General features: G+C 43.5%; 1 non-coding gene across 1 annotated transcript; it reads right to left on the bottom strand.

Annotated features, from left to right (window-relative positions):
• Positions 1–19,264: 19,264 nt before the first annotated feature.
• trnas-uga (transfer RNA serine (anticodon UGA)) lies at positions 19,265–19,346 on the bottom strand. The gene has a single exon. It is a non-coding gene; the product is annotated as a tRNA-Ser (tRNA).
• Positions 19,347–19,822: the final 476 nt, after the last annotated feature.

Raw genomic sequence — 19,822 nt, 5'->3', positions numbered from 1 at the left:
TAAAGGTTTTCTAAACTTACACTTGCAAGACGTGTGTCCGGCTGCAGCACTTGTTTGACTGCGTGCTGACTCTGGAGCTGCGAGTGGACTCACGGTGGAGCATCAGCAACTCTGGAGAGTTATGTTGCCTCCCAGGTGCTCAGGCCAGGGATGTCGCCCATCTGCTGAAGAGCATTCGAAAAGGGGATCGTGAACAGCCAGTTGTCTTGGTGCATGCAGGCACCAACGAAAAGCAAAACGAGATGAGGACCTGCATGGAGAATTCAGGGAGCTAGGAGAGAAATTAAAGAGGATGACCTCAAAGGTAGTAATCTCGGGATTACTGCCTGCGCCATGTGACTGCCAGCGTAGAAATGAATAAAAAAAAATGCACGACGAACACGTGACTTGAGGAATGGTGCTGCAGGGCAGATGTTTTGGTTTTGCGACCAGTTCTGGGGAATGTGGGACTATAAGAAAATTGACGATCTACATCTGAACCAGACGGGAACGAATGTCCTTTCGGGAGTCTTTACTGCTGATGTTGGGGAGGTTTTATACTAATGTGGCAGGGGGCTGGGCACCACAAGAGTAAACAATCGGCAGTGAGGTGGAAACTGGAAACGCTAAGAATCAGGAAGATAGCATTAATAATGGGAATATTAGGCAGAGAACAGATGAATGCAAAAGAACTGGTGGCCTGAAATGCATCTACTTGAATGCATGGAGCACAGACAGATGAACCTCGGGCTTAGGTTGGTGCCTGGGAATATGACGTTATTGCGATCACAGAGATTTATTTGATGGAAGGGCATGGTTGGCAACCAAATGTTCTAGGATATAGACGCTTCAGACGGGACAGGGAGTGAAATAAAAGGGGAAGGAGCTGCATTGCTGTTCAGGGATGATATCATGGCTGTGCGAAAGGAGGACACCATGTCGGGCTTGGTTCGTGAGACACTGTGGATGGAGCAGTGAAATAAAAAGGGTGAGGTTAGATTTTTGGGGCTGTATTACAGTGAGCGTGAGGTGTAACAAAAAATAGTTAAACAGACCATGGAAAGACGTAGAGGCAATAATTTAGAGTTAATTGGAGATTTCCGATTTCCCAACATTGACCGGGATACACTTAGCGTCAGTATCTGGATGGGATACCATCTGTAAGAAGACTCCAGGTGAGTTTTCTGGAACGGTATATCAATAGTCCGACGAGGGAATGGGCCATATTGGAACGGATATTGGGGAATACGCCAGGGCTGGCGATAGCAGTTGCCGTGGGTGATTTCTTTGGGAAGTGTCCAATATTCTGTAAGTGTTAGAATACTCATTGACAAAGATGAGAGTGGTCCTGAGGAAAGAGTACTAAACTGGGCCAGAAGCTAATTATATCAAAATTATGCAGGAGGTCGGAAATGTGGATTGGACACAGCTATGTGTAGGAAAGTCCACAGTTCATATGTGGCAGGCTTTCAAAGACAGGTTAAATATAGTGCAGGGTAGGCATGTCCCGTTGAAGACAAAGGATTTGGAAGGCAATATTCGTGAACTGTTGATGACAGGACAATTGTACGACTCGCCAAGAGGAAAAGGGAAGCATGCATAACGCCTCGGCAGCCAAGAACATAATGGTCCCTGGAGGAACATGGGAAGAGTAGGACAAGTCTTAAACGAGGAATCAAGGGGGTTAAAAGGGGTCATGAAACAACTTCACGCTAGCACAATTGAGGAGAATCCCAAAGCCCATTATTCATATATAAGAAGCAAACGGGTAACTAGAGAAAGGATTGGCCCACTAAAGGAATATGAAGGAAGGCTGGATGTCGAATCTGAGAGAGTGGGTATGATTCTGAATGATTATTTTGCATCAGTGTTCAATGAGGAGAGGAACATGATGAATTTTGAGTCTAGAGTAAGACATTTGATTTATCTGGATCATGTTGACATAAGTAGGGAAGCTGTGTTGGGCAGGCTAGTGGTAATTAATGTGGACAAATCCCCAGGAACGGATGGGATCTATCCCTGGTTCCTGAGTGAGGCAAGAGAGGAAATAGTTGGGGCCCTGACAGATATCTTCGGGGCATCCTTCAGCTCAGGTGAGGTTCTGGCTGAGTGGAACGTTGCTCGTATTGTCCCCTGTACAAGAAGTATATAGGGATATTCCGGATAACTACAGAACAATGGGCCTAACATCAGTGTTGGGAAAGTTGCTGGAGAAGGTACTGAGGGATAGGATTATTCATATTTAGAAAATAATGTGCATATCAGTGAGAGGCATAGAGTTTTTCGGGGAAGTGCCCAAGTTGATAGATGAAGGAAAGGCTGTTGATGTCACATACATGCACTACAGTAAGGAGTTAGATAAGGTAACCAAATACAGAACGTAAAGTAACTTGGTGTGGAGGGTGTTCTAGACAGGTGGATAAAGAATTAGTTGACAATAGGAGACAGAGAGTGGCAGTTGAATGGAGTTTCTGGAAATGGAGAAAGATGACCAGTAGTGCTCCACAGGGGCCAGTGTTGTGGCCACTGTTGTTTCTGATATACATAAATGATCTGGAAGAGAGCACGGTCGGAATGATCAGGAAGTTTGCAGATGACACGAAGATTTCTGGACGAGCAGAAAGTATAAGTGACTGTTCAGGAATACAGGAGGATATAGATATACTGGCAATTGGGCGTAAAAGTGGCAGCTGGAGTTCAAAACAGACAAATGTGAGGTGACACCTTTCGGTTAGTCTAATTCTAGATGGGGTTATACAATGAACGGAAGAGCTTTGGCGAAAAAAAAGTTGATGAACAGAGAGATCTGTGAGTACAGGTCCATTATACACTGAAGGTTGCTGCACAGGTGGATAGAGTGGTCAAGCAGGCATATAGTATGATTGGCTAATTTGGATGGGGTATTGAATAGAATGGCTGGAAAGTCATGTTAAAATTGAACAATACATTGGTCTGGCCACACTTAGAATACTGTGTAAATTTCTGGTCGCAACATTACCAAAAGGATGTGGACGCTTTGGAGAGGGCGCGTAAAAGGTTTAAGCGGATGTTGCCTCGAATGGAAGGTGCAAACTAGGAAGAGAGGTAGAGTAGGTTAGGTTTGTTTTCATTCGAAAAATGGAGTTTGAGGGGGACCATTTTGAGGTTTACAAAATCATGAAGGGTACAGACAGGGTAGATAGAGAAAAGTTTTATTTCCCAGATTGAAGGATTAAATACCGAGAGGTCACGCTTTCAAGGTGAGAGGTGAAAAGTTTAAGAGGGATATACGCGGCAACTACTTGACACAGCGGGTGTTGGGTGTCTGGAACGCGTTGTCATCAGAGACGGGAGAGGTAATCACGGTAGATACATATAAGATGCGTCTGGACAGATGTATGAGTCGTTGGGGAGCAGAGGGATACAGATGATTAGGAATTGGGTGACAGGTTTAAACAGTAGATTTGGATCGGCTCAGGCTTGAATGGATGAAGGGCCTGTTCCTTGTCTGTACATTTTCTTTCGTCTTTCTTCTTAAATTACGCCAATTTCATTACAACATTTGGAGGTCTAAGTTCCTGAAGTGAATCAATGCTGAAACAATAGTCAAAACAAATCTGAGTGATGGCTTTTGTGTGGTAGCGTGGTCGAGCGGTCTAATATGCTGGATTTTAAGCTTCAGTTTCTATCGAATCGTGGCTTCAAATACCAGCATCGTAAGTGAACTACTATGTGGAGATGTATGTGAGCGCAGTGCGCATGCGTGGATGCCTTTTAATTTGAGTGTTTGCAGCTCCTCAGTATGCTTACCCTCTCGGTGATAAAATCAGCGACCGTCTCTTAAAACAACGTAAGTTCCTGCTGTCCGACGTATCCTCATATCCCGTCGATAACATTGCTTTTGGATATCTGCGTTGCCAGTTTCTGTATCTCAAATGGTCAGCGCAGTTGGCTGAAATGTTGGTGGTTCGAGCCCACCCAGGGAATAAGCCTCAAATATTTCAGCACAAGCATTTGCCCCGACCATATATTGACATTGTAACTGGGAAAACTCATCCATGATTCACCCCAAGTCCGCAGGGAGTGAGACGTTTACACGCAGCAGAATACGACATCACTTCCTCCAAGCTCCCGATGCCAACAGAAAGCGGCCACTGCAGCTGCAATCAGCGACTTTCTGCCAAGCCATGGGAAACAACTCGTGGAAACTCCTTCCTTCGTAACAGCTCTTTCCGTGTGAAAGGAGAAAACCTTTCACTTTAAATTGGAAAGGGCTTCAGGACATTGGAATGTCGCTCCAGTCGTTGGAACATGTTATAAATAAAACTCCTGACTTGAAAATGAGAAGTGGTAAAGGTTTTAGATAGAAAGAACAAAGAAAGTGTTGATTGAGACGACTCTGTCCAACACTGTAAACGGAAACGATTGGGTTTCCTTCGTTAATTTCCCGACTGATTTACTGTCTGCCAGAGTGTTTGGAAATCACATCAGCGTCATAAAGGTGAGGGTAAAAATATGAAGATATTAAGGCTGAACCTTAAATCCCGGGACAAGTGCTGAATAGATTGTAATGCTTTGAAGAAATAACTGAAGTGAAAGGTGTGAATGATATTTTTGTGATTAGGAGGAATGAACTGGATCCTAACAAATTGCTGATGAATTATGCTCGCAATGTAATAGCAAACTAATCCACAGTGCACCGTGCTTGGTTAGCTCAGTCGGTGCAGTGTGAGATGCTTAATCTGAGGGTGGTGGGTGCAAGTCTCACAATGGGCGCTTTCACCACTTAATACAATTCTGGCTCTTCGTTCCACGTGCAGTATTGCAACCCTTCGCAGGGGAATGTTCTTGCTGCTTTCATTGTCCGCCTGCTTTTGATCACACGTCGGTTTCTGAGTGAACACTGTTTCCATTTTACTGGAGACACCAGAGACAACTTTATCAGTGCAGCCGAAAATGCAATGAATGATGTCCGTTTCAAAACGTGAGGTTCCAAACCAACCGTCCACCACCCAAAGTGTTCAAAGGCACGGAAAGCGAATGGCCACTTGCTAGGGGTCTGACAGAGACGGATCAATATCACATGGGTCCTGAACCAATTTTCAGTGATTCAGATTGTTCTGATGGAAACCGAAGGGAACTCTCCCTCAAAGTTTTGCAATTGTTCTTCTTGTGTTTAACGTAATGAACAGTATATTGTCAGTAACGAGGGTGGAGGTGCGGCAGGATCGTGAGGTTTCAGTGTGGGACATAGACACAGTAAGTCAAACATGCCCAGAGCACGGGAGAACTGTTTGGTCCAGGATCACTGCCATCTTGTGTTTCTAAACGAACAAATGAAATTACTGGAAAATCTCAGCAGGTCTGGTAGCATCTTGGAAATATAAATCGATTTAAGACTTCGGGACTAGTGACACTTCTTTTCCATGTCCATCTCCACCTGCTTTTGCACACTCTTCCTTTTTATTGAATGTCTCCTGACTTCCAATTTTCTATTCAGATTCTCATTTATTACTTCCTCTCCAACCATTTTCCCAGTCTCCAATTTTGTATCAGAACTGTTCTATCTTTCACATTGCCCAGGACATCGAACTGACCAAATAACTCTGTATCTATTTCCTTAGATAGCAGACTGCCAGAGACTGGAAGGCAGTGTTATTCAGAAAACTCATCCATGATTCACCCCGAGTCCACGGGGAGCAAGATGTTTAAACGCAGCAAAATACGACACCATGTTCTCCAATCGCCCGATGCCAACTGAAAGCGGCCACTGCAGCTTCAATCAGGGCTTCCTGCTAAACCCTGGGACACAGCTCGTGGAAACTCCTTTCTCATTAACTGCTCTTCCCGTGGGAAAGGTACAAAACTTCCATTTCAAATTGGAAACGGCTTCAGGAGATTGGAAGGTTGTTTCTGTTCTTGGAACGTGTTATAAACAAAACTCCTATCTTGAAAATAAGAAGTGGTAAACGTTTTAGGCAGGATGAACAAAGAAAATGTTGATTGTGAGGACTCTGCCTTGTCAGCAGATGGGAAATTCCCAATACTGTAAACAGAAATGATTGGGTTTTCTAAGGTAATTTTCCGAATGATTGAGTGACTGGAAATCACTTCATGTGAAAATATTTGGGTTGAATCTTAAATGCCGGGACAAGTGTTAAATAGATTGTAATGTTTTGAAGAAATAACGAAAGTGAAAGATGTGAATTATGTTATTTGTGATTGGGAGGAATGAGCTGGATCTTTACAAATTGTTGTGCCAGGTGAATTATGCTCAGAATAAAATAGCCAACTAATGCATCGTGTCCCAACCCTGTATATCTCAGTTCGGTGCAATGTGAGGTGTTTAATCAGAGAGTCGTGCATCCAAGCCCCATAATAGTCGTTTTCGCTGTTTAATAGAGTTCCAGCTCTTCGTTCCACATGCGGAATTGCAAGCCAACGCTGGTGGAGGATTCCTGTTGCTTTCGCTGAAACATATGTTCTCCTGCTTTGATCACATGTCGGTTACTGAGTGAAAACTGTCTGCACTTTACTGGAAGCGCCAGAGACAACTTTATCAGTGCAGCTGAAAATGCTATGAATGATGTCCATTTTACAACGTGAGATTCGACGACATCCGTGCACCGACCAAAGTGTTCAAAGACACAGAACGCGAATGGCCATTTGTTAGTGGTCTGACAGAGACGGCTTAATGTCCCATGGGTCCTGAACAAAAATTAACTGATTTAGAATGTGCTGATGGAACGGAACGGAGCTATCCCGAAACGTTTTGCAATTGTTCTTGTTGTGTGCTCATGTAAGTTTATGTAATGAACAGTTTATTGCCAGTAACGAGGGTGGGGGTGGGGAAGGATTCTGAGGTTTCAGTGTGGGACAGACGTGATCTGATCGAACGGGTAAGTCAAATATTCCCAGAACGTGAGAGAGCTGATTGGTCCAGGATCACTCCCATCTTCTGTTTCAGAATCAACAAATGAAATTGCTGGAAAATCTCAGCAGGTCCGGTCACATCTTGAAAATGAAAACCGAATGAGATTTCGGGACTGGTGACACTTCCTTTTCCATCTCAATGTCCCTCTGCCTTTCTACAAACTTCCTTTTTATTGAATATGTCCTGACTTCAAACTTTATATTCAGCTTCACTTTTATTGCTTCCTCTCCAAACATTTTCCCAGTCTCTAAAACTGTATCATGCTTGTTCTATCTCTCACTTTGCCCAGGACTTCCAACTGAACAAATAACTCTGTTTCTATTTCCTCAGATACCAGACGGCCAGAGATTGGAAGACATCGGAGCGGTTAGCGCTTTCAGAATATCTAATCTGCTCCGCCATTCGATATTGACTAATATCGTTCTTGACCCCATTCTCCAGTCCTCTACCTGAACACTTAGTCCCCAGTCTTAGGATCCAGTCTTTTTCCCAGAGTGGGTCCTAATCCGTCCCAAAACCCTCTACATGTGTTGGCAGCTGTTACACCATGTCTACGTGACACCAATCTCAGTTTCAGTGATTATCGGCAAACACGAACTGTTCTGAGCAGCTCGATCGGGTCTTCGGCCCCACTGTGATCCTGCGGGGGAGCAGCAATCACCTACAACTCCTACGGAAATGATCGGCGCTTCAAAAAAAACGGACAGAAAGAAAGATAGGCTTGTGTGTCAAGATATGTGGAGGTAATTGCTTTCTGACCTGGTCAGTAAACCTTACTCTGTATATCCCCGCACATTCTAGCTGTTGTGGTGAAAGGGAATACAAGTCCAATTAATTGCCGTCTACGCTTTTATTCGATATGTGTCTTCCTTGTTCTGAATATGCATGGAGTTTCCAGCACTGATGGTCACCATTTCTAAGAGTGCATGCCGCGGGCCCTGATCTTTTCTGGGGAGTAGCAGTATCAGTTTGTGCGAAAGTTGCCCAGTACAAAGCTTAGAAGAAACATTGTTGTTCCCTCTTTCCGGACGACAGTCTTTCATATCATGATCGATGGGGCTTTATTGTATTCTCATCAGCAAATCTTGTTTTGAATTTACTCGCCCAATACTACTGTAGCGGGGAAAAGAATATAATTCCGAATACCTGCTGCGTGAATATCATTTTCAAATTTCTATTCGCAGTGGTCCTTCATATGTGGCGATGTCTATATCACTGCTGGCCATCCTGTTTAAGAGTGCCGTTACATATGTTCCTCTGTCTTGGCGCTGCAGGGAAAATTGTCTGCGCCTTTTCAGCCAATATTTCCTGGATATTTCAACATCGTATTCTTTATTTTTTTCAATCATGTCCTCTTTAAGGACACAGTTACCGGGCACTGATCCTTTCTGTAACAACAGTACCACATTTGCTCGACATGCGAAGGTGGCCTGGATCAGTAACAAGGAGGACATTCATTTCCTTCTGTCACAGCGAACACTGGATTCATGATGTTAGTCTCTGTCAAATGCATCCGAAAATGTGCTCTGAAAGCTTCATTTGAACGCTGTCTGGCGTTTCTCAACGTGCGTCAACCAAAACCAGAAATCCTCAATCATAGTTTGGAGCAGTTCACATATTCGAGTTTAGAAGCAGCAGACATGGATACAGTTCATTCAGTCAACAATAGGAATGAAAAGATTTACAGGCACAGATGAACTATCGACTCTTGTTCTCATACTGTTACTAATATTACCGTGTGGCCTGAAGTCTAAGCCATGTTGTAACTGAAAATGAGGAAATCACAGACAGGCTGCCGAATGACGCAGTATGTATTTTGATTTCTTGTTCTGACAGAGTTCCAGGAAAGTATGACAGCGAGGGAGAGGAATGCAAGTCAAGTGCAGCTCCGGTGAAAAACCTTCTGTCTGATTCAGTCATCAACAAGAATGCGACTAAAGCGGGAAACCTTTTCACAACTCGAACAAAGAGCAATCACGAACAGTGACCACCTCTTTGACACCTCAGATCGTCTTTGACCTTCCCTGAATATGTATAGAAACTAATTTTTGTACACCTCAAAATGAGAACTGTTTGATTTACCGACAATAAGTGAGTCGCATGTCCTTGATTCCCACATAGGTTTCCAACTCAGCTTGCAGCTAGGTGGCAGTTGCTCATGGCTCTGCTGGATAATGCACTATTATGGAGAAAGAAAAGGAAAGTTGGAACTCTTATTGGCTCTGGGTTTCGAATAATCTTGCTACGTGGTCTGCCATTCTCGGATTCCAGTGCTAAACCAGTTTTTCAGTTCATCCGAGATGCAGGAGAGTCGGCGTTTCTGGCAGGAGCAGAATTCATCATCTCCAGTGATCACTTTATCTGAGGAGAGAAAAGGAACAAAGTTTCACACAGCGACAAATCGGAATTGCATTCCGTTTCAGCATGGTAGCAGGTATGGGCTAGCAAATTCAAAGCCAGATTTGCTGATGAGAACAACAAGCACGACCGCTCAGATAGAGCAATTCCTTCCCACCGCTTATTCTGCAGAACTGGTGCAGTTGCTGTGAGTATGCTGCAGGGTATCATCAGGTACATGCTCTTAGGTTTCCGGTTTTGGCCTGTGTGCTCGCGTGGCTGAGCAATCCGAGACTCTGATTTCAGATTCCACTTCTTAAGAAGGCTTGTGTTTGCATCCCTGCGGGGCCACGTGTGCTAATGGATTAAGCTGGCAACGTTTGCAGAGATGAGTTTTGTTAAAGTTGAACAGTCAAAAAGCAGTCATTTCTTCTAACCTAGCTGTGATGTGGCACAGCAGAAAACAACCAACATGTCAGTGCCCATGTTTTCCCCTTCTGCTGTAGTTGTCACGTTCCCCTCCAGCTCGAAAGGCCACCAGCATAATATGCAACTCAAAAACAGGCTGCGCCAATCTTTCATATTCCAGACAATTTGCATTTTTCACCGTTTCTCTGAAAGTGAATGGAGATATTTATTTCCCTGTTTATGTGAAATTAGGTCCGACATTGAATCTGCTCGCAGTTTTCTGTTGTTGTTGCGAAAAGGAGGGAAATTGCGATGTGAAACTTGTTTACTTTTCCCTAATTTCCTTAATTTCTGTCCTGATGAGAGAAGCTGGTGATTGGTCCTCTCGATCCGGTGGAGACATCAGCCCAATTGTTAACCTCATCTAATCGAGACTATAATTGGTAATCTTCACTTTTCATGGTTCATTCTTAGTCAGTTCTGATTCATGTTACTTGAGCACTTTCCTGGAAGTATTGGTGCACTAAGGCGCCAGTACGTTGAAAGCACCATTTGGAATTGCCTCGCTGCAATTTGTGTGAGCAGCTCATGACCCGGACGACTCGCTCTGCCTGTCAGACAGCATTCATGAGCCCATGTGTCTGAAAATAGGTTCTCTTTGTCAGTTCTGCTTCTGTTCATGAGTTGTCAGGTGTTTGGTTTCGCTGGAGAGCTGCGCGAGCAACATGAATTGTGAGGTATTTTCCGCTGCTGGTTTTACCGAAGCAGCCTGTGGGAGTTATCTCAAATGGGAGAGTACTCGCTTTGCATGCGAGAGATTGCGGGGTTGCTAGCTGAGTTCTTCATCCCCTTTCAGGGCGGCACCGTGGCTCAGTGGTTAGCACTGCTGCCTCACAGCATCAGTGTTCCACGTTTTATTCCTGTGCGTAGTTTGCACATTCTCCCTGCGCCTGCGTGGGTTTCTTCCCACACTCCAAAGATGTGCAGGGCAGGTGAATTTTACATGCTAATTTTCCCATAATGATCAGTGCATTAGTTCGAGGTCTGGGTGGGTTACTCTTTGGAGGGTCGGTGTGGCCTAGTTACGCTGAAGGGCCGGTTTCCATACTGTAGGGAATCTAATCTAACCATCTTACAGAAAACTAGCCCAACACACTGACCAAGTGATTAGTGCTTATTCAAACTGGTGTTCGCCACAGCAGCATCTCAGAGGGGCTGAGCCCGTAAACAAACGCTCTATTTGCCAAATTTTCACGTTTATTCTTTTTCAACTTTCCTGTCTGCATACAGATCCATATGCCTTTGAAATGTTGAGAGTATACCAGACTCCACCACTAAATCTGACAATTCATTCCAAACACGCAAACCTTTCTGTGTGAAAAAAACAATGTCCTTCAGATCCCTTTTAAATTTTACCACTCTCCCCTTAAAACAGTGTTCCCTTGCTTTGAACTTGCCTGCCATTGGAAGATATATTCATTGACCATTTACTCTACCGTCTCCTTCATATTGATATGAACCTCTGAAAGCCAATCCCTCAGCCCTCAAGCTCCATGGAAAATTTTCACATCCTATTCAGCTTTACGCTACAGTCCAAACACTGTAAGCCTTGCAACATCCTCATAAATATTATCGACCTTACGCCAAGTTCGCCATTGCAAGTGTGTGTGGGTAAGTGCCTGAAGTGAGGCGATGCTGAAACACTAATCATGAAAAACATGGTTGCGGGGGTTTGTGTGGCAGCGTAGCAGAGATGTCGAACGAGCTGTCTTTAAACTATAACCTCGATCCAGTCATTGATTTGAATTCCCACCACAACCAGAACCACAGGTGAAGTCATGAAAAACCTATAAACATTGAGATGTCAGGATTTGATCCCATATTCGGCTGTTTTTTCACAGGAACTTTCACTAACTAAGGCTGAGGGAGTGCCCAAGCTCAACGATTGAAAACTATGCGTGCATTTACTTGACTATTCGAACACAGGAACTCGGACCCTTTTTGTGTGTGTTTCACAGTTACTCGGTGTAAATTTAAAACAGCCTCTGGTTATGCAGAAGAGTTCAAAGCTGGATATTCTCCACTGAAAATGCACAGGAAGAGGCAATCTCTTATTACTTTTGTTGTAAACTGATAACTTAGACTGTTTAAACTGACAGAATAACGCGGATCCATCCATCCTCTTGGGCACTTTTAACCGCGTTAATATCAGCAAAGGTAAACTCACACTAAGAGGAATGGGCTCATTGCGGTGAATTGTTAAGGAGTAGTGTGTGAGTCAGAGTGAATAGTGGTCAGTAAATACTGACACTGACATTGAACGTTGCAACACCAGCTCCTCACTCACTTGCTGTCTCATGCCTCCCAGACATCATTGCCTTTGACATTTTCCTCTCGTCGGTTCCACTTCTCAACTTATTCCCGACAGCTTGCAAGTGTTCCCTTAGAAACTGCAGCTTTAGGAAACGTATTACTGGGATAAAGTCATTGCTCAATGTGATGGGATGCACCGTCAATCCCTAATTATTCGAGAGATTGAGATTTTGAGTTACTCCGCATAACCCTGGATGTCCTCAGTTGCGGGGTACAGGCATAATGCCATGAGGCAAGGGTTTAGACGTAGTGACATTGAAGGAACAGCGAAATATTTTCAACTGGGAAACGCGAGAACCTTGGAGGGGTAATTGCTGTGATAGCTTTCGCTTGTATTTGCTGCCATTGTCCTTCCAGACAGATGCTGATCGATCACTGAATTGTTCTGGCAGGATCCGTGTGTGTGTCCTGGGTGCAGCCAGGATTTAGTTTTCATTCGGATAATTCACAAGAAGAGAATTAAATCTACATCTCCTGACTGGGAATGAAAGCCTGTTCTGGGCAATGCAAAATCAGACTCGTATGCAGGGATGTCCATTGATACTGCAGTAGCCTCTGGGACCTGTACAAACTCTAGTGCCTGCTCTTCACGTCATAATTGTCTTTGTCAGCAGTGTTTCTCTCTCCAAGTTTCCAAGTCGGTTCATATTATCACCCTTGGTTTCAATATGAAGAAGGCAATGCTGTGATAATCTGATGTTGTTCAGCAGATATACTGCAGCAAGTTAAGTAAAGACTGATGCTTACACGAGCTCGTTTTGAGCCGCGCTAATGTTTTGGCAGCAAGAAAGGCATCGTTCAACTCGCCTCATTCCGGGTGACGGGCTCAAAATGACCAGTGGTTTCTCGCTGAATTAGTTCAGGCTCTGGAATGTAAAAAACTTCAAATATGAAAGTACAGTGAAAGGAAATGCTTCACAGAGTGGGGAATTCCAAGTGAAACAGTGACGGTGATTATGTTTGCTGATTTTTCACCTTGAGAATGCTGCTTCCCTGATGTGGACGTTTACATTACCTATAGACAAACTGTCACAGCCAAACCTGGTTTTTGGGTCAGTGACGGAATTGGTAACATGCCTGACGTCGAGTTAGGGGATTGTCGGTTCGCATTTAAAATCGCGAGGATGCAGCGTGCTCGTCCATTCCTGTTGTCTGTCAGGAACGGAAGGGTTTGGGTTTTCGAATTTACAGTTTCTTTCGTCCACTTCAAATTCTAGCTCAGAGCAACGTCTCTCATTGTCTGTAGAACTGGCTTTGGTTTAACCAAAAGCTGCCTTTTGGCGGTTGAACTTGCATGTTGGAGCGGACAGCTGAAGTGAAGCACAAGGAGCTGGTCAAATCCTGAGAACTCTGCCCTTCTCGGGGAATGTGTCTGTGTGTCTCTTTCTGTCGGAGACACGACGTGGGTAATAACACAGTGTGACTATGTCAAACTTCAATCCCATTGTTGTGTCATCTAAGATCAAAGCGAGAACCTCACTGCCATTTGCACTGGAAACATCAGAACACATTAGGTTATGGACCAAAGCGGGAAACAGGGAATGGAATAGACTGCACCATGGGCCAAATGGGCTTTTCCATTCTGCAAAACTTGAAGACGAGTAGAAAACTAATCTGCAGTGAAACTGATCAGAAATGAAAGGGAAAAGCCATTTCATTGAGAATAAGTGCAAGAGCGTCTGTCTTCATTCAGTGTAATGTCGCAGTTAGGATTTGGAACTAGAACTGCCATGGCATTAGTTCTATTTTCGGACAGGGAATGAATGTTTTATTGTGCAAGTATATCGTGGTACCAGTATTTCTGACCACTGGTCCGAACCTGGTAATGCTTGGTTTTGTGCCAGGTTATCAAAAAGCAAAAAGATGCAGGTTTTGGAAATCTGAACTAAAAACCAGAATTGATAGAGAAAGCCGCTACACCTGGCAACATCTGTGGAGAGAAACAGATTTTTTTTAGATGGACAGGAAACAGGTTAGTTATAGATTTCTAGATTATACTGTTTTTGAAATGATAATTTTACCTGTCGAATCAGGATATTTATGAAAATCACTCTTGAGCTTACAAACGTCGAATTTACAATCTTAGAAGGATTTAATGAGCTGTCATGCTACTTTCATTTTCCTGAGCTGGTAGAAGGCTATGTTTTAATGGCTACATTTCCTTTTGCTTTCTGTTATTTAGCAGTCACGCCGAATGGAGAATTGTTTCTTTTAGTGTCTGTCTCAATATGTGTCTTTGTTTTTTCTATATTTGTCTCTGTACCCTCCTGGGCCTTTTTCACATTCTCCGACTCTCTGACTGTCCATATCCCTCATTTCCCATTTCTGCTCTTGAAAATGCCTGACATTCAGAGACAGCTTGAGATTCGAACTGCTGAGAGGCTTTCTGACGCCTGGCTGGAGTCGGTCGAACTAGTCTCACATTCTCTGGATAATGGGTCTGTCACTTCGACCTGAGGCAAGGGGACATTTCTTCCTCAAAATCTAAACACCCTTTCGAAGTTAAAGTTGAATTCCTTATCCAACAGAAAAAGAAAGTAATTACATGATCGCTGAAGAAGAACAAGGATGCATTTACTGTTGGTGTACAACGAATGAATGGTGACAGCAGAGAATGAGGGTGATCATGTCGTGGTGTCAGTGCCATCACCACAACATTCCCCGGGAATGCTGCAGTGTCTCCTGCCTCACCACTTAATTTCCACAAAACTGGGAATGAAGGAATGAGAATAAGAGGATGAGAAGCAGAAGTGCTTGTGGAACTGCGGGAAGAATCTCCAGGTTAAAATAGTAGTTAAAAAGAGCAACATACACTACTGGATTTAAACCTGGAAAATGAAGCCGGAACGAGAAATCAGGATATACAGCAATTCAAACAGGGCACTGAGTTTCTCGATCAGCAACACAATACTTGCGAGAAATAACGAGATTTCAATACAATGAGCAGGCACCAGTGTGATTGGAGATGCTTTCACCAGCTAATCCACGGCGCCAAGTTAAAAGCCAGATTTGTCGTCCATATGTGCAATGTCTGAACCACCTGATCACAAGAATTCAAAAACGCGTTTTCTGTATTAGCGTTGCTCAGAATGAATGGCAATCAAACTCTGCTTGTGCAAAAACAGACATTTCAATGCTGAGCATGCCCCACTGAAAAGGCACAGAAAAAGACAGTATCCTCTTGCTTTGGCATCCAACAGATATTTTCATCTGTTTAAACTGACAGAATAAAGAGGATGTGCTCATCTCCTCTCGTGTCCCATTAACCACGTTAATACACATGCAGGGATTTTCAAACCAAGATGAACAGGCTCATTGTTGTGAATTGACAGCAGTGGTGTGTGAGTCATTGCGAACAGTGAGAAATAAATGCTGAACCAATAGCACTGACACTGAGCCTTGCACCATCAGCTCCACACTCACATCTTGTGTCATGTCCCCTCGGCATCAGTGCATTTGACTTTAATTATTCTACCCTGCACCTCTCCTCAAATTATTCCCGACCGCTTGCGGTGTCGAATTAGTACATGCAATTATTAGAAATGCATTTCTGGGACACAGTGTCTTTCAATGACATAAGATTCACCTCCCATCCCGAAATATCCCAAAGATGTAGGGGACGAGTTACTTTTGTTAATTCCTCAAATCCTTAGTATGGAGGTACTGACAAGAATGTAACTCAATGAGGAAATTATGGCCTGACCGCACTCTGTTAATGTAACTCACCCAGCAAATGGCAGACTGACACCACTCAGTCAGTATAATTTACCCAAGAAAGAGCAGACTGATGCCAGTCTGTCAACGTAACTCACTCAGAGAAGAGCAGGCTGGACCCATTCTGTCTCTGTCACTCATCCAGGAAAGAGCAGGCTGATTCTGTCAATGAAACACAAGCAGTGAGACGAGCCTGACCCCACTCTGTCAAAGTAACTCACTCAGAGAAGAGAAGACTTATTCCATTCTGTCTATGTGAATCATCCAGCGAAGACAGTAATGAAACCATACTTGCTGTTAAACTCAGACAGAGAAGAGCAGACTGTCACGACTCTGAGAAAGTAACACACCGTGGAGGAGCAGACTGACACCAATCTCTTAACGTAGCTCACCCATGGAAGAACAGACTGAGTGCACTCTGTGATATTACTCACTCAGAAAGGAGCAGACTGACCCCATTCTGTTAATATGAATCTCCCAGGGAAGAGCAGGTGAAGCCCAATCTGTCAATGTGACTCAATCAGGGAAGAGCACTCTGACCTCATGCCATCACTTTAACACATCTTGGAAATTGCAGACTGACCGCATTCTGTCATTGAAACTCACCCAGGAAAGGGCAGACTGACGCCAATCTGTCAATACAACTCACCCAGGGAAGAGCAGACTGATCCCACACTGTCCAAATAACTCACTCCGTGAAAAGCAGACTGACGCCACTCTGCTAATGTAACTCGCACAGGAAAGAGTAGACTGACGTCACTCTGTCAATGTAACTCACTGAGGGAAGAGCAAACTGACGCCACTCAGTCAGTGTTACTCACCCACGGAAAGGCAGAATGACCCCACACTCTCAGCGTAACTCAGCAGACTGATCCCACACGGTCAAAATAAGTCATTCACTGAAGAGCAGTCTGACCCCACTCTATAAATGTAATTCACTCAGGGAAGAGCAGACTGATCGCATTCTGTCTATGGCACTCACCCAATGAATAAACACTAACCCCACTCTACCAATGTAACTCGCCGGGGAAGAGCAGACGGAAGCCAGACTGTCAACATAAATTATCTAGGGAAGAGAATACTGAACCCGCTCTTTCTGTTTCACTCTGGCAGGGAAGAGCAGACTGTCAAAACTCTGTGAAAGAAATTCGCCCAGGGAAGGGCAGATTGACCCGACTGTATCTGCGTGACTGACAAAGGTAGGAGAAGCTAATCAAACTCTGTCAATGTATCTCACTCAGGGAAGAATACCCTGACCCCTCTCTGTCCATGTATCTCACCCAGGAAACAGCAGACTAACCCCACTGTGTCTATTTAAGTTCACAAAATTCATCTGAAGTACGTCCTATCCAGACACTCTCCACATCACTGTGTCTGTAACCGTGTGCGTTCAATTGTGATTCCAAATTATCTGCAAATGTTTAGAATGTAGCAGCAAACCAGAGCAACCACACAGAAATTGGGCAAATGTGCAAACTTCCATCAGGCAGTCACCTAAGCCTGGAATGGAAACCAAACCCGACAGCAGTCGTGATTATAAAATGGCAGAACAGAAATCTAGCAAAAAGAATTGCGTCCCTGTGTGTTGCAACGATGCTGAGTATTAATTAAGCCCTCCTCACTGTAGTAAATTTCCATTTTCATCACTGCCAACCTTCTTCAAAGCAAAGCACGCACTTGCTTTTTTTCAGACTTCCTATATCCCGCTTTCATCCCGCTTTTTACCTAATCATATTTCTGACTTTACAAACTACGTCATAATAGGTTGACAACTGCAGAATGAGCTTTGTTCCGTTCTCCACTGATGTTGATGGTAGTAATACGGCATATTCGAGTAGGACTTGATGCACTTGCGGGTGGTGTATTCGCGGCACTTTGGCTTCTTTTTTCATGTTCGGTCTACTATTTCGAGTTCATTGTGCAGACTTCTGAAGAAGACTTTTTGGAGTCGAAATGGTCACAGTGTTTTCTCTCGAAAGACAGACGCAGCTTTATTTCTGTTCTCTTATAAATTGATCTTCTTCTGATCTTTGCAAGTGAAATAGGGTGAATTACTATTGCTCGGTTTTAGTTTCAAAATCAAGAGAAACATGAAGGAAGGAATATCAAAGAACACAATGTTCTGAGTTGTTAAGATAATTTTTGCAGCAATTGTGGACAGGAAGGTGAAATTAAGATAACGGTTCAAGAACGTTTAGTCTGTGGAAGTGGTATGTGACTTTAGTTCCAAATATATGTTTCCGTTCTTCCAGTACATCTTTTTGACTGCCAGAAAACATTGATTGTTTTCTGTATTCACTTTGTTTCGCGATATCTGTCTTCTGGTCGACCAGGAACAACTTGAATTTGCGTCTGCATTGAATAAGATTTCGGTCTTTCTTTCCAGAAGCGAACCTGTGCATTATGTACCACATATCATGCTGATGGCTAAGAAGTTCAAAGTGAATTACGGTTTATGGATCGTGAGCAAAAATGAATTGATCCACTTGCGAACAGATGTCACTACGCCCTATTCCGACATCGGGCCTGAACGGTCCATTGGCAGAGTCTGCAGACAGGAAATGTATAAGTGACTAGTCCTTTGTTCAGTTTGATTTGATACCAATGGTAGTGCTGTTTTGGTGCAGAAATGTGTCAACATCTCTGAAATTAGAGTCAAAATTTAAGTCACATCTACTCCATGGAGTGTCTTCTCATATCGGAACATGCTGACATGAAAACATCTAACTCTGATAGCAAAGGTTTCTTCATTAAACAGGCAGAATGCTTAACTAAGCAATGCAGACAGCTAAGATGAATAATTGGCATTTGGTTCTTCAAGCTGAGCTCTCCACACCAACTGCTCCAACGAAGGCCGTGGATAAGATCCCCATCGATTATTTTGGTCAATCTTTGGCACAACAACAGCCTATTGTTCTGAACAATGTTACACCACAAGCAGAGGGTTAAGTCTGATTTTCATTGTGAATTTTCAATTTCAGTTCTTAATGCACAGTTTCTTATGAATGTGGACAGCAGAAGACCGTTAACATTCCATTTCTAATATTTCCAGAAAATTCTACTCCGCTGATATCGCCTTGCCTTATCACACCTCAAGCCAGGAACCTGGATCATTCGAGTTCCTTTCCACACACGGAGTTGCTTTTTCGAATTCATTGACTGCTGATATAATAGATTATTGGCCTTGAGAGTCAGCTGTAAATTAGGTTGAACTTTCTCAGCTTGACTTTCAACTGATCCTAAAGAAAAATCATCACCTGCAGGTAAGTGTCTTGCATTGCTTCTTGTTTTGCTTAATTCCACCCACACCCGAACATCCAAACTTCACGATAGTTCGACAAACGTGTTGAAACTGATTCGTATTGGAAGTTGGTGGCTTTTTGTGTCTCGACAGATAATTTATACAATTAGATGACCGAGTCAGTCTTGAAATTACTTCGGATTCTTCACAGTTGAAAATTTACTTTCGATTGAATGCAAAGCTCAAGCTCCACGAAATCCAAATCCTGCAAAGGAATTCATGACTTTTAAAGGTATCTACGCTGTGAACAGGATTCGAACCTGCGCAGGGAGACCCCAGTGGATTTCAAATCCAACGGCTTAACCTCTCGGCCATCACAGCTGTGACAAGCTTATCAATTTTCATACTAAAACAACTGAATTCATTTGTTGGAAGAACAAATTGTCAAGACCCAAAGATTTCGCCAAATCCTTTGCAGAGACCCAGACGAACGTTACCTTAAAAGATTGACAGGCTTTCACCGCAAACTAGATTCTGACATAGCTGAAGTTGTGGGAATGATTCTTCGTCGAATTATAGAGTCACGGCTGCACACCACACGAAGAGAGGATCATTGTCTCACTGCGTCCCATCAAATTTGACTCAATTGCTCATCATCTGGTGCCAAATTAGCTATGCTGTTGTGTTTTAATATTCATCGAAATATGGTATTAGAAAAATTGATGCTAAGTCCATAAACACTAGCTACATTCGTAAAAAAAATCGGAATTAGAAAGAATGCAGAACCAATTTACAGGAATGGATCCAGCAACTAATCCGTAAGTTCTGACATCAGGCAATGAACTTGTGAGCACAAG

Source organism: Chiloscyllium plagiosum, unplaced genomic scaffold, assembly GCF_037043375.1.
Source record: "Chiloscyllium plagiosum isolate Xiang-an unplaced genomic scaffold, Cpla_swu_hap1 HiC_scaffold_42, whole genome shotgun sequence".
Taxonomy (NCBI): Eukaryota; Metazoa; Chordata; class Chondrichthyes; order Orectolobiformes; family Hemiscylliidae; genus Chiloscyllium; species Chiloscyllium plagiosum.
The sequence above is the reverse complement of the archived record's forward strand: the minus strand, read 5'-3'. Positions and strand labels throughout refer to the sequence as shown.